The 21,762-nt window shown below is 36.4% G+C and overlaps 1 pseudogene; it reads right to left on the bottom strand.

The window, feature by feature from the left end:
- Nucleotides 1-642: 642 nt before the first annotated feature.
- On the bottom strand, nucleotides 643-20,571 carry LOC107844459 (annotated as a pseudogene).
- Nucleotides 20,572-21,762: the final 1,191 nt, after the last annotated feature.

Here is a 21,762-nt window from a genome sequence, read left to right as displayed (position 1 = left end):
TAGCTTTAATAATGATGTCAGATTCTTAAATATTAGGACAACTCTATGATAACACATCCACGCTATCAGATTGATCAAATTCGAAATTATACCTTTCTTGATACCCTCAAGTTTTCCAATTTGGAGGACTCTTCAACGATCTCTGCTTGTTGTTTTCCAATCAAACACCAGCACTATTAATCTTAACATGCCTTAATTTTTCAAATTTCAAAAAATTTTTAGTAACATCGAAGGATTGATGAAAAATTTCACAATTAGAGTTTCAATATGGGGTAGATATGGTTCTGTATGAAAATCAAATTCAATATGGGGCAGATATGGTTTTGCATGAAAATCAAATTCAAGATGGGGCAGATATGGTTCTGCCTGAAAATCAAATTTATGTGTGCTAACTGCGAGGTATTTCAGTTGAATTAGTGGTTTCAATGTAGATAAAAAAGAATAATTCACATTAAGGGAACTCAACTCGAAAGACCTTAAGAAGTCTCAATAGATTCCATTCAGATATTCTTCATTGATTGGTTGTATTAGTGACCTCAAGTGTTTGTGGAGAGGCTTTAGTACTTTGGAGTCTAGAGATGCACACTTGGAAAGATCATCAGTGAAGTTGAAGCTCACTCGAATTTTGTTCCAATCCAAAGGTTAAAATCGGCCCTTCACTGCCAGCATAAATTTTTCTTCTTTACGATTCTCTAAGCAAAAATGAAGCACTACATCATGAACCTAGCAGTCTTTAACTTTACCCATTATATCTTGTCCTTGAAACCATTACCACATTCCTTCTAATGAGATCCATCAGGTATTCTTTAGCTGCCTTAATGTTCTGCACGAAACCTTTCGCTATCCATAAGCTTATCTGTTAAGACACTGGAATTCTTGCATCCTCCGGAAACATCCCCATATAAACAAGGCATAATCTTAACTAATTAGTTAATTTATCATAACTTAACTTCATCGTTGCTAGACCATATCGTTTAGATTCACCGAGATAGGAAAATAGAGACTTTTTAACCTCATGCCATGTTATGTCCTTCGAGTTTTGATGATCCGCAAACTATTCCATAGAGGAACTGATCGACAACTTAGTCAGTTTATATGGGACCTGGTCCCATATGAAGTTATTCTCTGAAGATGACTCGTTGACTACTACTAGAAGGTGTACTTTCCTACAGGAAGTTGGTAGCGCGACAGTAGATTTGCTGAACCTCAACCAATGGAAGGAGTTCTAGGTTTTATTGTCTCATATAAAAGGATCATCTATATACAACAAAACTTAGTTTTTTGTAATAGCAAAATTTTCTCTCATTAGAAAAAGCCACCTCTTAAACACAGCTCATACATCATAAAGGGACCTGATCAAGTGCTCATTTTTAGTCTTGTTTTGTCTTGAGTCTTTGTGTTCTTGCTCTTATATTGTAAATATACTCCCGGTTATAAAGGAAAGTAGATGTTGAGCTTTTCCAAGTATTAGCTCAAGTAGAAGCAGTTAGGGTTAATTGTTTGAGTCATTTGTAAGTTGGTCAAGTGAGTGTTACCATCGTGGGCGGTGTTGAGTCCTTGGTGAAGTTACCTAGGATCAGTGGTTAGAGTTAGTCAATTGAAAGTGTGGTAGAGTTACGATACTTATTTTTTAATAGAGTTAATATAAGAGTTGGTGATTGTTGGAGTTTGTAATCATGTGGTTGCTCGAATACCAGTAAAACTTTGGAATATTGATGGCAAGTCGTGTCTTTTACTATTCTCGAGCAAGAAAGTTTCCACATAAACTTGAGTGTTCTTTACATTACTGCATTGTTGTTTGTTCTATATTTGTTACATTATATCTATTGTCTTATGGACCAAGTCCTATTATATTTGGTGGACTCATACATCTCATCAATTAGTATTAGAGCTCTCTCTAAAAAGGCAATACCTAGAGAGGAACCAACTCAGAAATAACAACTCCACCAAACTTGGAAGAAGGACAGTCTACCACTAGACCACCAAGATTCAATGTTCAATAGGACGGATAGTGGAAAACAAGAATGTATGACTTCATAATGGTAGAAGATAGTGAGTTAATGGATGTTATCCTGGATGGTCCATATGTTCCTATGAGAGAAGTTAAGGAAGGGAAGTTTACTAGATTAGTTCCCAAGACTCGAAGGAAATATGATAATGATGATTGAGAATAGATTGAAAAGAATTATAAGACAAAGAAACTGCTTGTATGTGGCTTAAGACCTAATGAGTATAGCAGAATCTCTACATGTGAGTCAGCCAAAGAGATCTGGGACTATTTGAGAACAACACACGAAGGTACAAGCCAAGTAAATGAGTAGAAGGTTGACATTCTTATTAAACAGTATGAAAACTTTACCATGAAGGAAGGAGAGACTATCCAGGAAATGCATACAAAATTTACATCATCACTAATGAGTTGCACAGTCTAGGTAAGGACATCAGACCTACTAAACAAGAAAGAAAAGTAATTAGTATTGTTCCCAAGTCATGAGAAAGTAAAGTAAATGCTATCACTAAAACAAGGGACATGAAAATCCTCACAATAGATGAGCTCATAGGAAATCTAAAAATCTATGAAATGAATAAGCAACAAGAGCAAAGTGAGAAAGAACCCACGAAAAAGAAGACTTTGGCTCTCAAAGCTGCCAAAGGTGAAATCAGTGAAGAGGATGAAGACATGACATACATAACCAAGAGATTTCTTAAAGTTAGGAGAAAAAATAGAGGTTTCCAAAGAAGAGGGAACTCAAGCAGATCAGCTACAGGAAATGACCTATGTCATAAGTGTGAAAATCTTGGTCACTTTATCAAGAATTTCCTAATACACAATGTAGAGCACAAAGAAGATGGTAGAGTTAGACCAATAAAGGAAAACAGAAGGACCAGGTCCCTAACAAAGTCAGAAGAAGAGTAGTTGCAGATTTTATTGTGAAATAAGCCTTTGCAGCCTGGGAGACTCTTCTAGTAATTCTGATTATTCTTAACTCCCTGAGGATATTTCAATGATGGTTATTGAAGATTCATATGATGCCTTTGGTTCACTCTTTACATTTATGTCAAAGTCTAATGATTAAGATGATGAAGACGTAACTCTTTTAGATATCAAATAAAATCTCAATAATTACTCTTTAAAAAGGCTCGAGGGTTTAGCCAGTGTTTTGATAGATTCATTATTTGAGCTTACTAATAAGAAGGATCTCTAGAGTGAAACTCTTGAGGTGTCTGAAAATAAAAAATTATCTCTAACTGCCAAAGTGTCTGAGTTGGGTGAAAAATTAAGTTTTTAATCAAAGAAAATAATGATCTTAAAGAAAATATTTTGGGAGTTTCTATAGATCAATCTAAGGGAAAGGGGAAGCTAGTAGTATTTAGTTAGAACTTCAAGAGAGGTTAAAAAATTCTAAAAATCTTCTTCCAACCTCTTTAGATAGAAACTCTCAACTAGAGAGGGGCCTGGTTCGAGTTAAAAAAATATTCAAAAATCTCTCAAATGGACTACTTCCTCTAAATTTTTGTCCAGACTAACAAATCAAAAGTCCAATGATGTCCAAGGTCTAGGAAGGAGAAGTATCATCCCTCTTTATAATACACAAAGTATGTATGTATTTGTGTCTGACAACTTGTTGTGAGCCCATTGTAGTAGAAATGGGCATCTCAAAAGGGACTGTGAGTCCAGGAAGAGAGCTGAGAAAAGATTTTAAATCTACAATCATGAGAAGAACAAGTTCAACAGGAAACCTAGTTCAAAAAATAGGAGACCAGGTCCTCATGTTGATTTTAGTCTTTTAAGACTGCCCAACTGGACCAAGAAATCTTTAATCACACTATTGCAATCTTTTTGGGAACTCAGACTTAAATGGTTCCCAAGTCTAACAAGTGATTGCTGATGCAATTGAGAGTAAGAGGAAACAGTCAATGCTAGTTCATGGATAGTGGTGCTCTAAGCATATGACTGGAAGAACAGAAGACTTTCTCTTACTAAAGGCATTTTATAGTGGAAGTGTCTCTTTTGGAAATGAAAAAAATAAAAATATTGAAGGTGTTGGCAAGATTGAAAATCACCTAATCATGCCATTGAAAGTATGTATTTTTTTAATGGGTTGAAGTATAGTCTTCTTTGTGTGACACGAATTTGTGACAAAGAAAATGAAGTGAAATTTCTATCAGATGGCTATGTTGTGACCAATCTCAGTTAAAGTAAAGTGGTTTTGAAATCAAGAAGATGCAAGAACATGTATGTAGCAGATCTAAGCTCAGTTTCAGGTGATAAGCTAGCATGTATTAGTGCTTAAATTGATAACACTATATTATAGCATTAAAGATTAGGACATATGAGTTCATTATTATAGAATAAATTGGTTGCTAGGGACCTGGTCCCTGACATTCCCAAAGTCAAAACTTTAGAAGATAAGGTATGTTATGCCTATGCCAAAGAAAAGCACACAAGGTCCTCATTCAAATAGAAGAAGCATGTCAGCACTACCAGACCTCTTAAATTGTTTAATATAAATTTATGTGGACCTGTCAAAGTTCAAAGTAGAGTCAGAAAGAAGTATATTTTGGTAATTGTGGATGACTTCCCAAGATTCACCTAGATCATATTTCAGAGGTCCAATGATAAAAGTTCTAAATCATTCATAACTCTTTTCAAGAAATCAAGTATGACTCTAATGTTGCTGAGATAAGATTAGATCATGGAACAGAGTTTGAAAATGCCAAGATAGACTAGTTTTGTGTAGAGAATCAAATTAGCCACAACTTCTCATCACCTAAAACTCCCCAAAATGAAGTTGTGGAAAGAAAGAACAGAAAGTTGGTGGATATTACAAGAATAATGTTGATAGACTTTGGTCTTTCTAAGAATTTCTGGGCTATGGCAGATAACATTTCTTGCTATGTAACAAACAAATGTTTGATCAAGTCAATGTTAAACAACACCCCCCTATGAATTCCTGAATAAAAGGAAATCCAAACTAGTTTACCAAAGGGCCTTTGGATGAAAGTGCTCTGTCCTACATAATGACAAAGATGACCTTGGTAAGTTTGATCCTAAGAGTGATAAAAGGGTGTTTTTTTGGATACTTATCAATAATCAAAGCCTATAATATTTTTAACAAAAGGACCTTGTATTTAGAAGAAAGAGTCCATGTCATTTTTTATGAATCAGGAAACATGGAAGACTTGAGGTACAAGGATGATACAAAATTGGAGGAGCTTCTTCAAATCTAGAGAGACTCTTTAAATAATGGAGTAAGCAACAATCAAAGAAATGAAGGAAATAATGAGAATTAGGATAGTTGAAGTGATAAAACTAATTATAACAAAGCTAATGAGAAACTAGGTCCTCTAGCCACTGATCATGAAATTACATACTCTCACTTTCAAAAGCCTAATGATCAACTAAATGAGGAACCTATCCCTTGTCAGCCTGAGTCAAGCATCAAAGAATCCAACTAGAAGCACAAGTCCTTTCATCCGTTAGAGATTCTTATCTCACCCTTGGAATCTATAATGCAAACTAGATCTAAAGTAAGAAATCAAGTTGCCTTCTCGGCCTTTATTTCTACCAGTAAACCAAAGAATGTAAATGATGCTTGGAGGATTTTGACTAGGTCATTACTATACAAGATGAATTGAATCAGTTTCAAAGAAGGTATGGAACTTTGTCTCTGAACATATTTACAAAACTATCATAGGGACCAAGTGGGTCTATAGGAACTAGAAGGATAAAGATGGAGCTATTTTCAGGAACAAAGTCAGATTGGTAGTGCAGCGGTGAAACCACGAGGAGGGAGTTGATTTTGATGAGACCTTTATCCTTGTGGCAAGAATGGAAGCAATACCGAGTTCTTATTGCTTTTGTTGTATACATGGAGTCCAAATTTTTTCAAATAGATGTCAAGAGTGTTTTTTTAAATATTTATCTAAAAAAGAGGTCTATGTGAAACAACCCCAGGTTTTGAGGTTGTTGATCAACCCAACCATGACATATAGCTTGACAAAGCTCTTTATGGTTTGCAGCAATCCCCAAGGGCATGGTATAAAAAGCTCTCAAAGTTTCTTCATGCAAATAGTTTCAAAAAAGGGAAAATTGACAACACCCTCTTTCTGAAATCAAGACAGAAAAATTTTTTGATTGTTGAAGTATATATGGATGACATTATTTTTGGGGCAACCTCAAACACCCTATATGAAGACTTTTCCAAGTTCATGGGAAGTGAATTTAAGATGAGCATGATGGGAGAGCTAAATTTTTTCCTGGGATTGTAGATCAGGTAGACTCCTATAAGGAACATGATTTGCCAAGAAAAATACATCAAAGAGTTGCTAGACAGATTCCACATGAGTGATTCCCAGCCAATTGATAGCCCTATATGAACTAGCTATAAGCTGGACACTGATGAATCAAGTCCTAACGTGAATAAAAGAATGTACAAAGGGATCATTGGAGCCCTCTTATACTTGACGACCAGTAGACTTGGCATTGTATTAAGTGTTGGAATGTGTGAAAGATTCCAGGCTTGTCTTAAGGAATCACATTAGAAATCAACTAAAGAAATCTTGAGGTATATGAAGGATACTGGGACCTGGTCTTATACTACCCTTTTGGTGACTCATTTGATCTAACAATCTATGATGATGAAGATTATCTAGGGTACTAGGTGGATAGAATAAACACTTCAGGAATGGATCACTTCCTGGGATCTAGCCCAATTTCTTGGGGAAGCAAAAAACAGAACTCAATGGCTTTATCCATAGTTGAAGGTGGGTATGTTGATGTTATTTTTTGTTGTGATCAACTTTTATGGTTCAAGCAATTGCTTGAATATTTTGGCATAGTATTAGACTCTATTCCCTTGCTCTGTGACAACAGTATTGCTCACAACATGGAAAATAACCTTGTGTGACACAAGAGAACAAAGCACATTGATATGAGATATCACTTCCTAAGAGATAATGTTGAAAATGGAACAATCCATGTAAGTTCTAAAAGTCTGAGGACCAAGTAGTTGATATCTTCACAAAGGCTCTACACAAGGACAAGTTTGAGAAAAATAAACTCAAACTTAGCCGGATCAAAATAAACTAAATTTTTCTACAAATATTTCCACTATGTTGGCTAAAATTAAAAGGCAAGTATCCAAGTTGTGAGTTATAGGCAAGTATAATTCAGTCTCATACCTACTAACAGATAGGTAGGTCGGATCAGAGTAGCAGTAGGATAGACAAAAGAAAGGAATTCAAAAATTAGGGACCAGGCCCCCACTGCAAGGTTAGTAACGATGTGTTGTTTGATTTTAAAGTGCTGAAATAGCCGATTAATGCCATGTATTCTTTCTCGCCTTTTTTGACCATTGTCATATCACCCTACGAGTTAAGCGGCGTGCCCAACAAGGACCAGGCACGTCACTTCACTTTAATCTGAAGATTCTCCCTCTCTAAACCCTATTAAATACTCTCTTTGACTACTCTATCTTCTCTATTACTACCAAAATGATAAATTTTTCCCTTAAACCTCCTTTTATTTGTCACCAAATTGTATTCCTTTGTTACTTCTTTCTTACTTTTATTGAATCTTCTCTTCCAAATCAAAGAAAAAATGTCACATCCTTCCTCCCCATCCAAAACACACTTAGAAGAGAATGTTCTTCTTATCAAACCCTCTTCAGCATATCCTTCACCTTCTTTTGAAAACCTCTTTTTTGAGTAAACTCTTCCACCAATATCTGTCTCTGGGGGTCTTTTTGGATCTACCATCAGTGAAAAGTTGTCTATTTTGCCTATTTCTCTACTACTATTTGAATAAAAAATAGTCGAAGTCTCTTCTTGAATAACAAAATATCCATCTTCATCTCTCTCACTCATCAACCTTGAAGCCTCATCGTCCAGTCTCCTAGAACCCAACCTAAAGCTTCAAATAGACCAGTTTCTCTTGCAGTGGTTGAACCATTATAGAAGAACATTTTTTTGAAGGAGATTTACCATAAGAACATGGAAACCCCTAGTAGTGTCAAGGTTGGGGCTGACTAGTGGTTGACAGTTTTACCATGCTGGTTGAAACCCTTAGTAATGTCGAGGTTGGGGCTGACTGGTGGTTGAAAGTCTTACCATGCTGGCCTCAGATCCCTGAGTTTCTTCTCCATATGCTACATACTCTCCTTCCAAGTACCTAAGTCCTAAGTATGATGGCACTCTTACATTTATAAGGGTGGGCATAAAAATAGTTATCATTTTGTAAAAGATGATGAAGATGAGGATGAATTTGTGAATCTTTCCTGAAATAGAGTAGGAAAGAAGGGGTACTTAGGAAGGGACAAGGTCTATGAGAAGCCAGTCCATAGGTCCTACAGTACTAGAGGGGATGAGAAGAAACTACTAACTGATGCCCTAAAAGTAAGCAAAAAAGCCACCACCAAAAAAAGAAATGCATAGAAAAAGAACGAAGGTGGAAAAATAGTTTCTTCTCCTAAGAAGGTAGTTGATGTGGAGGATAAATATAAGGAGGAGAAAACTGATAAATATATTATCATTGTTATTGGTAAGAAATGCAATGAGGCAAGAAGTTCAAAGCCTACTCAATCTACAGCACCCAAATCAAAGGGTGCAGGTAAGAAGAAACATACTTCTACAAAGGAAAAAATAAAAGAAATAACCAAAAGACCTAGTCCCAAGGCTGATCCACTTATGTTCAAGGAAACTGGTTAGCTCGTAGAGGGCTTAGGTACCTCTTCTAAAGGAAGAATCAGAAGTTTATTCAAAATCTCAATAGGGAGAAGAGGAATCAGATCCTCACATGCTAAAAAGTGCTAACAAAGAGAGTCTTTGATCCCAAGATTTTTTAGGAACTAAGTATGTGTGAGTTGGTTTAATTTGTGCAACATCAAGAGTGATTGTGTTTGTTCGAAACTCCAGCACCCACAGTTTATGAAGATGAAGTCAAGGACTTTTTCTTCACCATAGAGTTTGCTAATGATGGTTAAAGCCTCTCTCGGTAATTCTGGACATTCCTATAGATGGAATTAGGTCAGTTCAAGATCAACAACCCTCTCTCTCTTTTGTTCAATCTACTTCTAAAGACGGTGGAAACGCCATAGCTAGAGTTAGAAAAAAGTTTTTGAAAGGGGAGTTCCAATTTCTCTTTGAATTTTTCAACAAAGTCTTATTGTAATATTATGAGAAATGAACAGTTTCTTCTGCAGTAGATCTCTTTCTCATTGATGCTATTAGAAAATTTAAATGAATCAATCTACCTACCCTGATAATTGAATATATGTATAAGGTGCGCACATTAAGGATGGAAATCATGGATTCCTTATAGTTATATGCTCACTATAGTGTTTACATATTTCAAGGTTGAGTGTGTGAGAGGAGTGGCAGGCACAATCAAGCAAATATTCACCATTAACACCTTGATTAAAAATGAATGTCTAAAAGAAAAGGTAGGTCCAATTCCAAGGTGTGAATTATTGGATGTTTAGGAATGCCTGATTGGAGAATTGGAAGAAATGAGGGTGGAAGTGGTCACTCATGATGCTAAGATAACATAACTAAAAGCAAAGATGCAGCAGCTATGTAACAACCTGATTTTCTAGAATCGAAATGTCACACGATTCTCATGATCTCGAAGGACCACAAGCTAACCCTCTACTGATATCTATACCTGGACACTGCTTAATATAGATAATAAATATGGAAACTGGCCATAAGGTTCAAAACATCTAAAAATACTCAAAATTTAAAACTGAATACTGATACATATGTCCGAAAAGCCTCTAAACTGTCTGAGCTATGGAGTTGATGGGACATATCCCCAACTAACTTCGTCTACTAAAAATAAACAAAATCTAATGCAATAATGATAAAAGGATCATCCTATAATAAAGAGGACTCACTGCTGTGTTTACTATTGCTGACTGGGACTGAGCTGCTAAGGGTACTCTGGATCTCGTGCCTCCGAACCTATGGTGTCAAATAAAACACCATAGTGCAAATGCGTTAGTACGAGAATGTACCGAGTATGCATACGAGGTAAGGCTAAATGCAAGGGCTTATGCATGAACAATTACTTAACTGAATAATCATGAGAGTAATGAATGAGAACACAGGTATTAATACACAAACCATAACTATAACCATCATGACTCTGAATATTAAAACTCGGATACTATATTACTATCATGTGAACTCACTACTAATACTGAGATACTGAACAACTGAATCATCTGATACCGATAACTGAGTACTGGAGTTGAGATCAGTCTTATCTAGCGAGTGATCTCGGAATCTGAGGATACTGAAGCTGATTGACTAAATATACTCACGCCATTGCCTAAATTTTGAGATATCTACTCTCGACTGGCTGCATCGGAGATCAAACCTCTCTAACAGATGATTTCGGAATCTACTATTAATGATAAGAAAAGATTATTTCCAAATCTGATAACAAGAATACTCAACTGAATCTGAGACTGAGATCAAGCCTATCTGACAGGTGATCTCTAGATCTGATAAAAAGCATACTCACTGAATATGAGACTGAGATCAAGCCTATCTGACGGGTGATCTCTAGATCTGATAATGAGATTACTCAACTGAATATGAGACTGAGATCAAGCCTATCTGATGGGTGATCTCTAGATCTGATACTGAATAACTTTATATGGGACCAAACCTATCTGATGGGTGGTCCATGAATCAATGAAACTATCTGAGTTCCTCACTGAGATAGATAACTGTATCTAACAATCCTGATTTCTGAAGATTGATACTGAAACTGTAACTGTGGGAAGTAGTCACTTAACTAACATGCCCAGAATCTCAATTGGTGGGGTCCAACCTGTAACCCCAGTTGGAAGGGTGTCAATACTGTGGCACGGGTAAAGACCTCTCTGGTCAAGCCTATCTGATGGGTAACCCTCGCAGAAAGTCAAGCCTAAGGCATATAATAGTCAAGCCTATTTGATGGATAACCATCCTTTCCTGATGGGTGACTCCTGCATTCTGCGCTGGCTACGCAGTTTTGGAGTTCAAGGATTGCTCCTAACGACTCTGGCTCTCTGACGGGGAGCCGCCATCCCTGCCCTTTCTCGATGCTAGTCATACTCCCAACTGAAAGACTCTGAACTGCTTTTTAACTAAATACAAATTAAGCTAAATCTGATACTGATCATGTTTCTCGAATGATCTGACTAAGTTAAGCTGAATTCACTTAGTTTCGTATCTGACGGAATACTATTGAATCTCGTTATCTAACTGAACACCACTGAGCTTTAAATAGAGTACTCGATTACTACAGAGGTCAGAACTGAACACTTGAATACTACTAGCTCTGAGCTGGGTACAGAACTGAGGCTAGATTACTAGTGATACTGAGATTACGGTTATTATAGAGATTACTGAGATTTCTTAAATTCTGTATCTGTCTAAGAATACAGAGTTCTATAACTCGCTGAGTTTTGAGAATAATGGCTTGACTGAAATTATCATTAAAACTGACATGGGCTCTAGACAACGGCTAAATTGTCGGATATAAATACCCCCAGGACTCGATAACATAAGAGTAAAACATAACCATTCATAACTAATCATAACCACGGTCATTCATTCACCTTCACAATCGCTAAAGCATCTCTTCAAGCATTTAGGAATCATAAATATGTGATAATATAGGGATACATGTTATTGGTTCATACTCCATTAAATAAGGTCTTGCATCAAACACTTGGCATGTATTAAAGTCGTAGCATGTGTCAAAGAGCACATAATTGGGGAATTTCATGCTATCATGTCACAACTCATTCACTAAGGCTTTCCAACAAACACTTGACGTGCATGGGCCTGCACACAATTGGGGATTTCTAGTCAACATGCTATAATGACTCTAATTCCTTCACATAAGCATTTTATCAAACATATGGGGAGCATGCTTTGATTGTTCAACAATTTTCATCACTTAATTGACATTAACACATCACTTAACAAACAATTTGAAGAGGGTTTATCATGAACATCACATGAATATCACATACTAGGGTCAAAGCTTGAAAACCTTGCAAACAAACATGAATCAAAACTCAATAATAGCATGAACATCAATTTTAACACACATGAATCATGAAAACCAATAAACATAAGATCTTTAAATTTTTGAAAAGGGTTCTTGAGCTTCTTGGATGAAAGGGACCCAAGAATCAACATCTACATACCTTAGAGAAACTCTTTCTTAAAAGCTCTTGGAGAGATTCTAGATTTCTCTTGATTTTTCTTGAAGAAGAAAGAAGGGTTTTAATTTGTAAAAAACCCTAGTTTTTGATGTTGAAGATAAGAAATAAAGTTGTGAGCCTTGATCGGATATAAATAGGGGCTGAAAAGAGTGGAAAAAAGACCAAAAAATCCTTTAAAAATTGAGTTAAAATTACCGATCGGGGATTACGAAGGTCGAAGTGGCGGTCCGTCGCTCAGTATGACGGTCCATTGAATCGTCCGTCCCACATTGTCCTAGAAAAAAATACAGTGCCTCGGGGTGACGGTCATAGTGATGGTCTCAACGATAGTCCGTCGCAACCTTGACGGTCCGTCGTCCTAGCCATTGCACTTGGGAATCATTTCCTTGGTTGTGACGGTTTGGGTGATGGTCCATCGCAAGCTTGATAGTTCGTCAACTCAGTCATCACACCTGGGCAGTTCCGACTTCTTTCAATAAAATGGCCATAACTTTCTCGTTCGATGCCGGATTTTGATGAAATTGGTATTGATGGAAATATTATTCAATGATCTACATGACAAAAAGTTGATATTAGGGAAATTATACATGGTTCAAAATATGTCTCACTTGGGAAGACACTTCTTAATCTTTTTGGACCGGATTTATGCTTCACTTGACACACTCTAAGGCTCAGACTAAGAGAGAAATTTGCGGGGTCTTACAAGCCAAATACTGAGAGACCTGGTACTTCAATTGATTTAAAGACAAAGAATGAGAGTTAAGGGCCCAAGTTAGTGCACTAACTAATGAAGTTCTGAGTCTTCAAGCTGAGGTAAAGGACCTTACTAAGCAACTTTTGAATTTCCATGATGCAAAGAGTGCTCGTATGGATGTCATTTTTAGGCATTTCGCCCCTAAACCTTATTCTACCTAAGCTCAGTTCCTTAAAAACCCCATTTGATTCCTGTTAACTTAAGTCCTTTTCTTAGTGGCACTTTAGTATGTGGCACTTTGTTTTTGGTTGTTCTAGAATTTTATTTCATATAATGTATATGGTACTGCCTTATTTATGAAGTGATTGTTCTTCTTGCGTACTACATATCTTCTTTCTTTATTTTTAATTTATGCAAGTGTAGCCTCACTATCCATAAATTAACTTGTGTTGCCTCTTACTTAACTTGGTTTACTGTTTCTCTTTTTTAATGATTCCAAAAGGAGAAAGATATTCTTAGTTGTATAGAATTTGGACTTACAACGGGACCAAGTCCTTGTAACAGGGGAATCAGCTTGTATGAAGGAAAGGGAAATTGTGACAAGGGGAATCATCTTGTTTGAATAAAATTTTTAGGGAATTTATGAGCAGCTGAATAAACCTGGTCCTAGAAATGGGGGAATAATTTGTCATTATCAAAAGGAGGGAAAATTTTATACCCTTGGAGTTTTGATGCTCCATAAATAATTCCACAGAGGACCTGATTGATGGTTTAGTCAGTATCTATGGGACTTGGTCCCATATAATGTTGATATCTGAGATGACTCGTTAACTATAGTTGGAAGCTATACTTTTCTACAGAAAGTTGGTAGCATGGCAGTAGAGGTTTTGGACCCTGACCAAGGGAGGATTTTCAGGTTTTGTTGTCTCATATAAAAGGATCATCTACATACAAAAAAACCTAGTTTTTTGTAATATCAAAATTTTCTATCAATAGCAAAAGTCATCTCTTGAACACAACTCATAAATCCTGAAGGGACCTGATCAAGTGCTCATTTTTAGTCTTGTTGTGTCTTGAGTCTTTATATTCTTGATCTTATATTATAAATCTACTCCTGCTTATAAAGGATTATAGATGTAGAGCTTGTACAAGTCTTGGTTCCAGTCAAATCAGTTAGAGTTAGTTGTTTGAATCATTTGTAAGTTGGTCAGGTGAGTGTTACCATTATGGATGGTGTTGAGTCCTTGGTATAGTTACCTAGTATTAGTGGATAGAGTTAGTCAGTTGAAAGTGTGGTATAGTTACCACGCTTGTTTTGTAATAGAATTATTATGAGAGTTGGTGATTATTTGAGTGTAATCACATGGTTACTTGAAGATTAGTGAAGCTTTGGAAATCTTGATGGAAGATCGTGGTTTTTACTTTCCTTGAGAAAGGAAGTTTCCACGTAAACTTGAATGTTCCTTACATCACTGCATTGTTGTTTTTTCTATATTTGTTACATTACATCTGTTGTCTCAAGGACCAGGTCCAGTTGTATTTGGTGGACTCATACATTTCATTATGCCACTAAGAAGCTTCCATTTTCTTCCTTTTGATTATCCCAACTACCAAAATAATCACCATAGACGACAATCCTTTGCATCTTTTTACAACTTCTTGACTAACGTCATGTAGTTAAGACGAGCAATCTTCCTTTTGAAACACTTTTTCTACAACAATCTACAACTCTCATTTATATGAGGAATAGAAAGAAATAAAGATCAGTGCGGCACTTGAGATGTTCACCCACTTTCTCAAGTCGAGTTTTTACTACAATTCTGATTCTATTTCAAACATCAGGGAAACAAAGGCTTAAGTCATCCCATGCCATATCATCCAGACAATGATATATCTCTTTCCCTTAGTTTTTTTTTTCTCACTTTGTCAGGTAGGATGTCATCCTTATCTCCCTCATCCTTTGAATAGGTGACTTGACTAAAAATATTTTGTAACAGTTATCTCTGATTATATATTTGTAAAATGATGTGTCATGATCCAAATCAGGGCCTAGTCATGACGGGTATATCAAGCCCACCGTGAGCCAGAGACCACCTCCTTAGTCTAACATCCAGAACACAATAAAAGTATACAGCAGAAGACAACCAAACATAATGATAAGAAGAATATATAAACCAAAAGAGAACTAAGATTCAAAATGAACAACCAACCCACATTTGTCCATAAAAGCCTCTAAAACCAAAATACCAAACTAGGTCGGGATATGCCCCCGACCAAGACAAAGAAAAGTCACAATTCCCAATATCTAAAAAGAAACCTAATAAAATCGAAGGGCTTTTCGAAAGATGGAGGCTCACTACTTCATAAAAACTCAACCGACTTACCACCCCACCTAACATTGTACATGAGTAACAGAAAAACCCTTAGAACCTACATCATAAAATGATGTTGTTTCTAGGGACATTCAGTGGGATAAACACTAGCATGTAACTCAGAGAAAGTGACAAAATAATGTCATGTCCAAAAGTCATTCAAAACCACATGCACGCATTCATATATACATATATAAGATTCTGGGGTAGGGTAAAGGGTCATGACCATGAGATTTTAAAGTCATTAATCTAAACTATGTAGTTAACTCCGTCCTAAAGGCACCCACGGGCTATATGGGTTCAGTTTCCACTATTGAAAGGGACCTATTGCACGTTAGTCACATGAACTGAGGATATCAAAGGAAAGACTACAGATACCAAGGCGATAGCCATTCTAAAAATATGTATGTAGGGTGTACCATTCATATGGTCATATAGACCCCCATGCCAGCAAATGTGGTTTCTAGTGTTGCCCCCCCCTCCCTCCGGATCTCCATCTTCACGTGAGCTATACAATTTCCCTTAAGCCCAAATTAAAATAGTTTACACATAAACCCAACCATTAAACCAAGGAGTCATTATTAAGGCATTACCAACATGGTATCGTCATACCGATACGCTTGAAAGCTAATTCAATTATGCCTAATCAATCCATGCAACCATTAGACTCCCAATTTCCAATTAAAAATCCAAACCACTGTCACCAAGGCATTTCAGAACCGTTTCCATTATCCTTTTATCCATTAATGCAATGCAAAGTCCAAAATTAGGCTAAATTATGCAAGTTCCATATTCAAAATCAAAGTTATAAAGGTGGGTTGATATTAATACCATTACCAATCCAAAAATCCATCAATTTAAGGAAACTCATATTTCCCCATTCCAATCCCCATAATGATGCACCCATTCAACCCCAAAATGATTTATCAAAGCATGAATATCATATTTAAATCATGGGGAAAACAATTCAAGTAGAAACCAATCAAAAACCCCCAATCCAATTTCAAACCCCATAATTAAATCACATAAATATTGAATTAATTTATGCCATAATTTAAAAGGCGAGTTTAGGGATGAGAGACATGCCTAAAATATACAAAAAAATTAAAAAGAAATTTGAGTTTGGAGTTTAGATGTTGAATCTTTTATAAAACCCTAGTGTTCTTTCCTTGGGAGTTGAAGAAGAGAAAGTTGTGTTTTGATTTTGACAACTAATGTTAAAGGGGCCTTTAGAGTGTTTTTAAGTCATGGGGCAATGTGTAAATGGAGAAAAAGACCAAAATGACCCCAATTAAAATATGCAGGAAAAATAAGGACCAGTCACGAGTTACGTAATGACTCATGGGGTCTTCTATCAATCGTTACCTGGACTCATTACTTGGAGATCAGAATCCTGGTACCTGTAATACCCCGCACTTCTACTTAGCTTGAAATCGTCCTAAGTATGTAAGAAACTTACTTTGAAAGATGAATCCACTTTTATATATGTGGAATTTTTAATATTTTCACTTTTTATCATGTGAAAAATTAAATTAGTTTTCCAACGATACCAATTTAGTCCAAATCCGACATCGAAAAAGAAAGTTATGGCTGAAAAACAGAAGGCAATCAAAACCTCCTAGGTGCGATGGTGAGAGCCGACGGACCGTCGAGCTAGCAATGGACCATATCCCAAGCTTTCGTAGTAGAGATAGTAAGACTACCTTTTGCCTAAGAGCGAAGGCTCAGGCCGACGGACCATCGCCCAAGCCGTCACAGCAGAGGCAGTGAACCCTTATTTTGCCCAGTGCGAAGGTCAGGACTGAAGGACCGTCGACCCAGTGATGGACCACCACACCCACCATCGTATAGTTCATTTAGCTATTTTAAGTCATTTTTAAAAGGGTTTTTTGGTCTTTTACCACCCTTTTAACCTCTAATAATATCAGATCAAGGCTCATAAGTTCATTATCTATCTACAACATCAAATTAGGGTTTTCTCTCAAAGATAATCCCCAAGAACAAGAAACCCTAGTGTTTAATTCCAAGTCAACAATTCAAGTTTTCCTCCATCAATCTTCAATAAACTCACAACCCAGGTATGTCATGTTTTGATTCATGGGTCCCTTTTATCCATGAAGCTCAAGAATCTCTTTTCAAAATCCAAGATTTGTGTATTTATTAATGTTCATGATTTATATTGAATTGAAATTCATTTTCATGGTGTTGTGGGGTTTTGATTCATGTTTGAAATTACATATTCCAATGATTGACCCTAGGATGTGATGATTTGCATAATAATCATGATAAACCCTTAAATTTACACGTTGATGGATGTATCCATAATTATTAGATGTGTTGATGATTGTATAACCAAATCATGCTTCCCATGTGTTTGATTAAATGCTTATGTAAAGGAAAAGTACCTTTTTAGTATGGTAATATGAAATCCCCATTTATGTATAAGTTCATGCATGTTAATTGTTTGATGAAATGTCTTAGTCAATGAATTATGGATATATGTGTAGCCATTGTGGTGCTTTAGCACTTGTACTTCATGAAATTCCCATCTTATCATATTATGGATTGTCGATGTTGGTCATCTATTCAAGAAAGTCATGCTTTGTCAGTTTCATGCTATCGAGTCCTGGGAGTATTTGTACCCTACAATTAGCTGTGTGCCTGGAGCAAGTGTCATATTTTCAAGATACTCTCAGTCGAGCCATGTTCATAGAAATTCAGTCAGTTATGTGACTCAGGAAAACTCAGTAAACTCGGTAATCTCAGAAACCTCAGAAATTCTATAATCTCAGTAGTATTTCATCAGTCAACGGAACTCAGTTAACTCAGTCCAGTCATTTCAGTTAATCATGTTCAGTGTCTATCCAGATGGAAGTAAAAATTAGCACCGAGCGAACCCAAGAATGGGAACACACCTATTATATGAGGGTGTGATTCTTAAAAGCAATCCTTGCATTCTAGAACTACGTAGCCAGTGTTGTTTGAAACATTATAGCCTGTTATATAAGGAAAGATGAGGTGGCTTAACCTGTTATATAAGGGTTCCCACCATTCTCACTAGAGTTACCTATTATACGAGGGTTACTCACAGATTGTCCTTACTAATGGCGCGGTATTGATACCCTTCCTATTGGGGTTACAGATTGGACCCCAACTCAGCCTTAATGGCGTATTAGGGGTATGTCAGTTAGATGAATACTTTGTACAGTTTCAGTACAGAATCAGGACTATCAAATACAGTCATTCAGTCTCATAGTTCTACAGTATTCAGGACTGACAAGTACAGTCAACTCAGAACAGTACAAAACTCAGCTTGTTCTATCAGAACTTAGACTGTCAGATATAGTCGCTCAGTATTAGTTATTTTAGTTATACAGATATCAGTATCTTATGTTATCATACTCAGACTCAGTAATCATGTTATCACAAATCAGTTACAGTTATTATGTATTCATGCATGTATTCTCACGCTCATGTTATTCAGTCAGTTAATATAGTTCATGTATGTGAACCCTTTTGCATTCATCCTACCTCACATGCATACCAGTACATTCAAACGTACTGACGCATTTGCGTTATGGTGTTTATACCATAGGTTCAGAAGTACGAGCTCCAGAGCATCAGTAATATTCCAGTCTCAGTAGTCAGAGTTAGCAGTGAATCCTCATCCTTCGAGGATATGATCATTACTTTATTATCTCATTAATTAATTTATTTCAGTAGTTGGAGTTAGTTGGGGACATGTCCCATCAACTCTTTATTCAGACAGTTCAGTCAGTTAGAGGCTTTTCAGACTATATCATGTTCAGACAGTTTATTTCAGTTGTTTTGGGTATTTCATACCCTATCTATATGTTATGTTTTATCAGTTATTTTATCAGTTTTGAACCTTATGGCCTTACAGCCTTTATTTTCACATTTATACAGTATATTATGCAGTGTTCAGGTATAGATATCAGTCATGGGTTGGCTTGTTGTCCTTCGGGGTTATGACCACCGTGTAGCATTTCGAGTACCAGATTCAAGGCGTTAAGTACCTTACTATTATGACAATGAGTCTCACACAATGACTTGTTGTCTGACATTATGACTCGTAACTTTGACTCGTGATCAAAGTAGAACTCTCGGGCGACCTCACTGTTGTGACAATGAGTTTTTCCTCTCATTATGTGACCTCACGACTCGTTACATAGACCGTTACTGCTGGCAGTGTTGACATTATTTTAGAAACTAGACTACTTCAATTACTCAAGTCTTGGAGGGTCTAAAGCTCAAGAACTTGGAGTGTCACATGATGCATCATGCTTGAACATCTAAATGAGAAATAATGATTTTATTACTATATACCTTCCTGGCACAAGTTGTTTTCTCTTACCCCTCCATGCCTACAATTGGGAAGGCATCTCGCTTATGTGTTCCTTGAATTAGATGCTGAATTATTCTTTTCATGTATTTATGGAAACCCATAATTTCCTCATCATGCGTAAGATTTCTATGTTGAATTATTGGTAGATGTTTAGATGGCTCTACCACATAGCAGGGCTTTTGAGCAAGTTTCTCTGACCACTTCTCTTTCACCTCCGCATTAATATTCTTGATCTCTTTTAAGATATCCGAAGTGAGCAAAAAAGATGTCAAATAGCATTATATTGAGAAAGAATAGAGCCAATGGCTACTTCAGCTTCATATGACAAATTGATAGTACGCTTCTAAAGATCTTTAAGAATTTCATCTTCATGGTGCACCTTCACAACATCTTTGAAAATAGATGTTAGAGATGAGAGCTCTCTCTCTAATACAATTATATCAGGCTTCATCATGATATCTAAACCTGTTTCAAATTTTGATATCTCATTCAACTTTTTTAAAGAGAATTCAAAAAGCTCAAACCACGGACTGTGGGAAACTAAGATCGAATGAATTTTAAGGATTTGTAGTACTCCTCCAATTGTGCCTTTAGATTTTTAGCATTCTCAAATATTTGTATCGAGCAAAGATTTATCTCGCTAGTGTCATCTTAGATTATAGTGCTAGGAATAAGCTTTTGGATTACACATAGAATATCACCTACAAGAGATCCTGCCTTTTCCATGACCTCATTCAGTATCGTACCATGAATAACATAACCTAGCGCATCACCAAGACAAACCAACAAGAACTCTATCACCACATCAATGTTTTGAGCAGAAACATCAGAATGGGAGTGCTTAAGCTTTTGTTTTATGAGATAGACTAGCAAATTGTAGAGATGATGTGAAAATTCTGGTTCTAATCTCATGTGCATGAGGCTTACCCTCGTAATTAGATGTATCATCTCTATCCTCATCAATCCGAAGAGAAAAATAGATCTATCCCACGTTGTCAACCATGAATCGAATTCGGGTCTGGAACCCTTTCAACTTCTCATGGCCAACACAACCATTCATCTCTATGCCAAATAAGTATGTCAGAAACCTCATTTTCTATTGAATGAATTTCACTTGGTTCAAAAATCTATCTTTTCCTTTCCTCAAAAGAGAGTCAGACTTGTCTAGATACCTCGTTGCATCATTGAGATTCATGTAGAGGAAATCCATATATTCTGACAGATAGGAATCATTCAGCTCATAATTGAACCTTGAACTGGTACTATCTTCAATGAATTCCATCAAATGCGTTACTAGCCTTTCCAGATTAAGGCTAGCTTTGCATTCATCTGGAATTCTGTCAAAAACTGAGTGAAGCATTTCCACTATCAATTTGGCCTTCTTTGTGATTTTGACTAAAGCTCTTGCCGACCCCACAGAGTCGTAACCTTTCTAATATGATAGGAGGTTTCATATCCATATAGGCAGCACGAAATACGAAATTAAAGTATTTATCAACACACAATAGCTTTCTTGCAACTGGGGCTACTCATATACTAATCCCTAAAGAATGATTTGCCATGAGAAAAGACTTCTCAACCCTCAATGAGAGGGCTCGACTTTACTAGTTTTAAAATATGATAGATCTTGAGTATCTTAGTACAAATACAATTGTTCCGTATATGACATACACGAGCTTTTCGCAGCTCTCCCATGGCCTCTAGCACCCTCAATAGTCTGCAGAATAATGTGTACTACAATATAATTTAAATTTACGTGTTTATAGAAAATAAAAGAAAGCAAATCAAAAAGTTATTGTGCAAACCAAGACAATTTCATTTCATAAACATGGAAAGGACTTAGAAATCTATGTTGTGTGGACCAAGCCAATTTCATTTCATAATCACGGAAAGTACTTTAAAATTTCATATTGTAATCACAACAAGTATACTTACCTAAGTGTTTCCTTACCCCACTACTTCAATCTAAAGGATCAAAGTACCTATCCCTTTGCAAGAGAGAAGAAAGAGAGAGAACAAATATTTTTATTGATAATATGAAACTTTATAAGAGAGGTTTTTGGATGGAGAATCTGATGATCCCTAACTAAGACCTATGCTTCT

This window comes from Capsicum annuum, chromosome 10 (genome assembly GCF_002878395.1).
Source record: "Capsicum annuum cultivar UCD-10X-F1 chromosome 10, UCD10Xv1.1, whole genome shotgun sequence".
Classification (NCBI taxonomy): Eukaryota; Viridiplantae; Streptophyta; class Magnoliopsida; order Solanales; family Solanaceae; genus Capsicum; species Capsicum annuum.
This window is presented reverse-complemented; position numbering and strand designations above follow the sequence as displayed.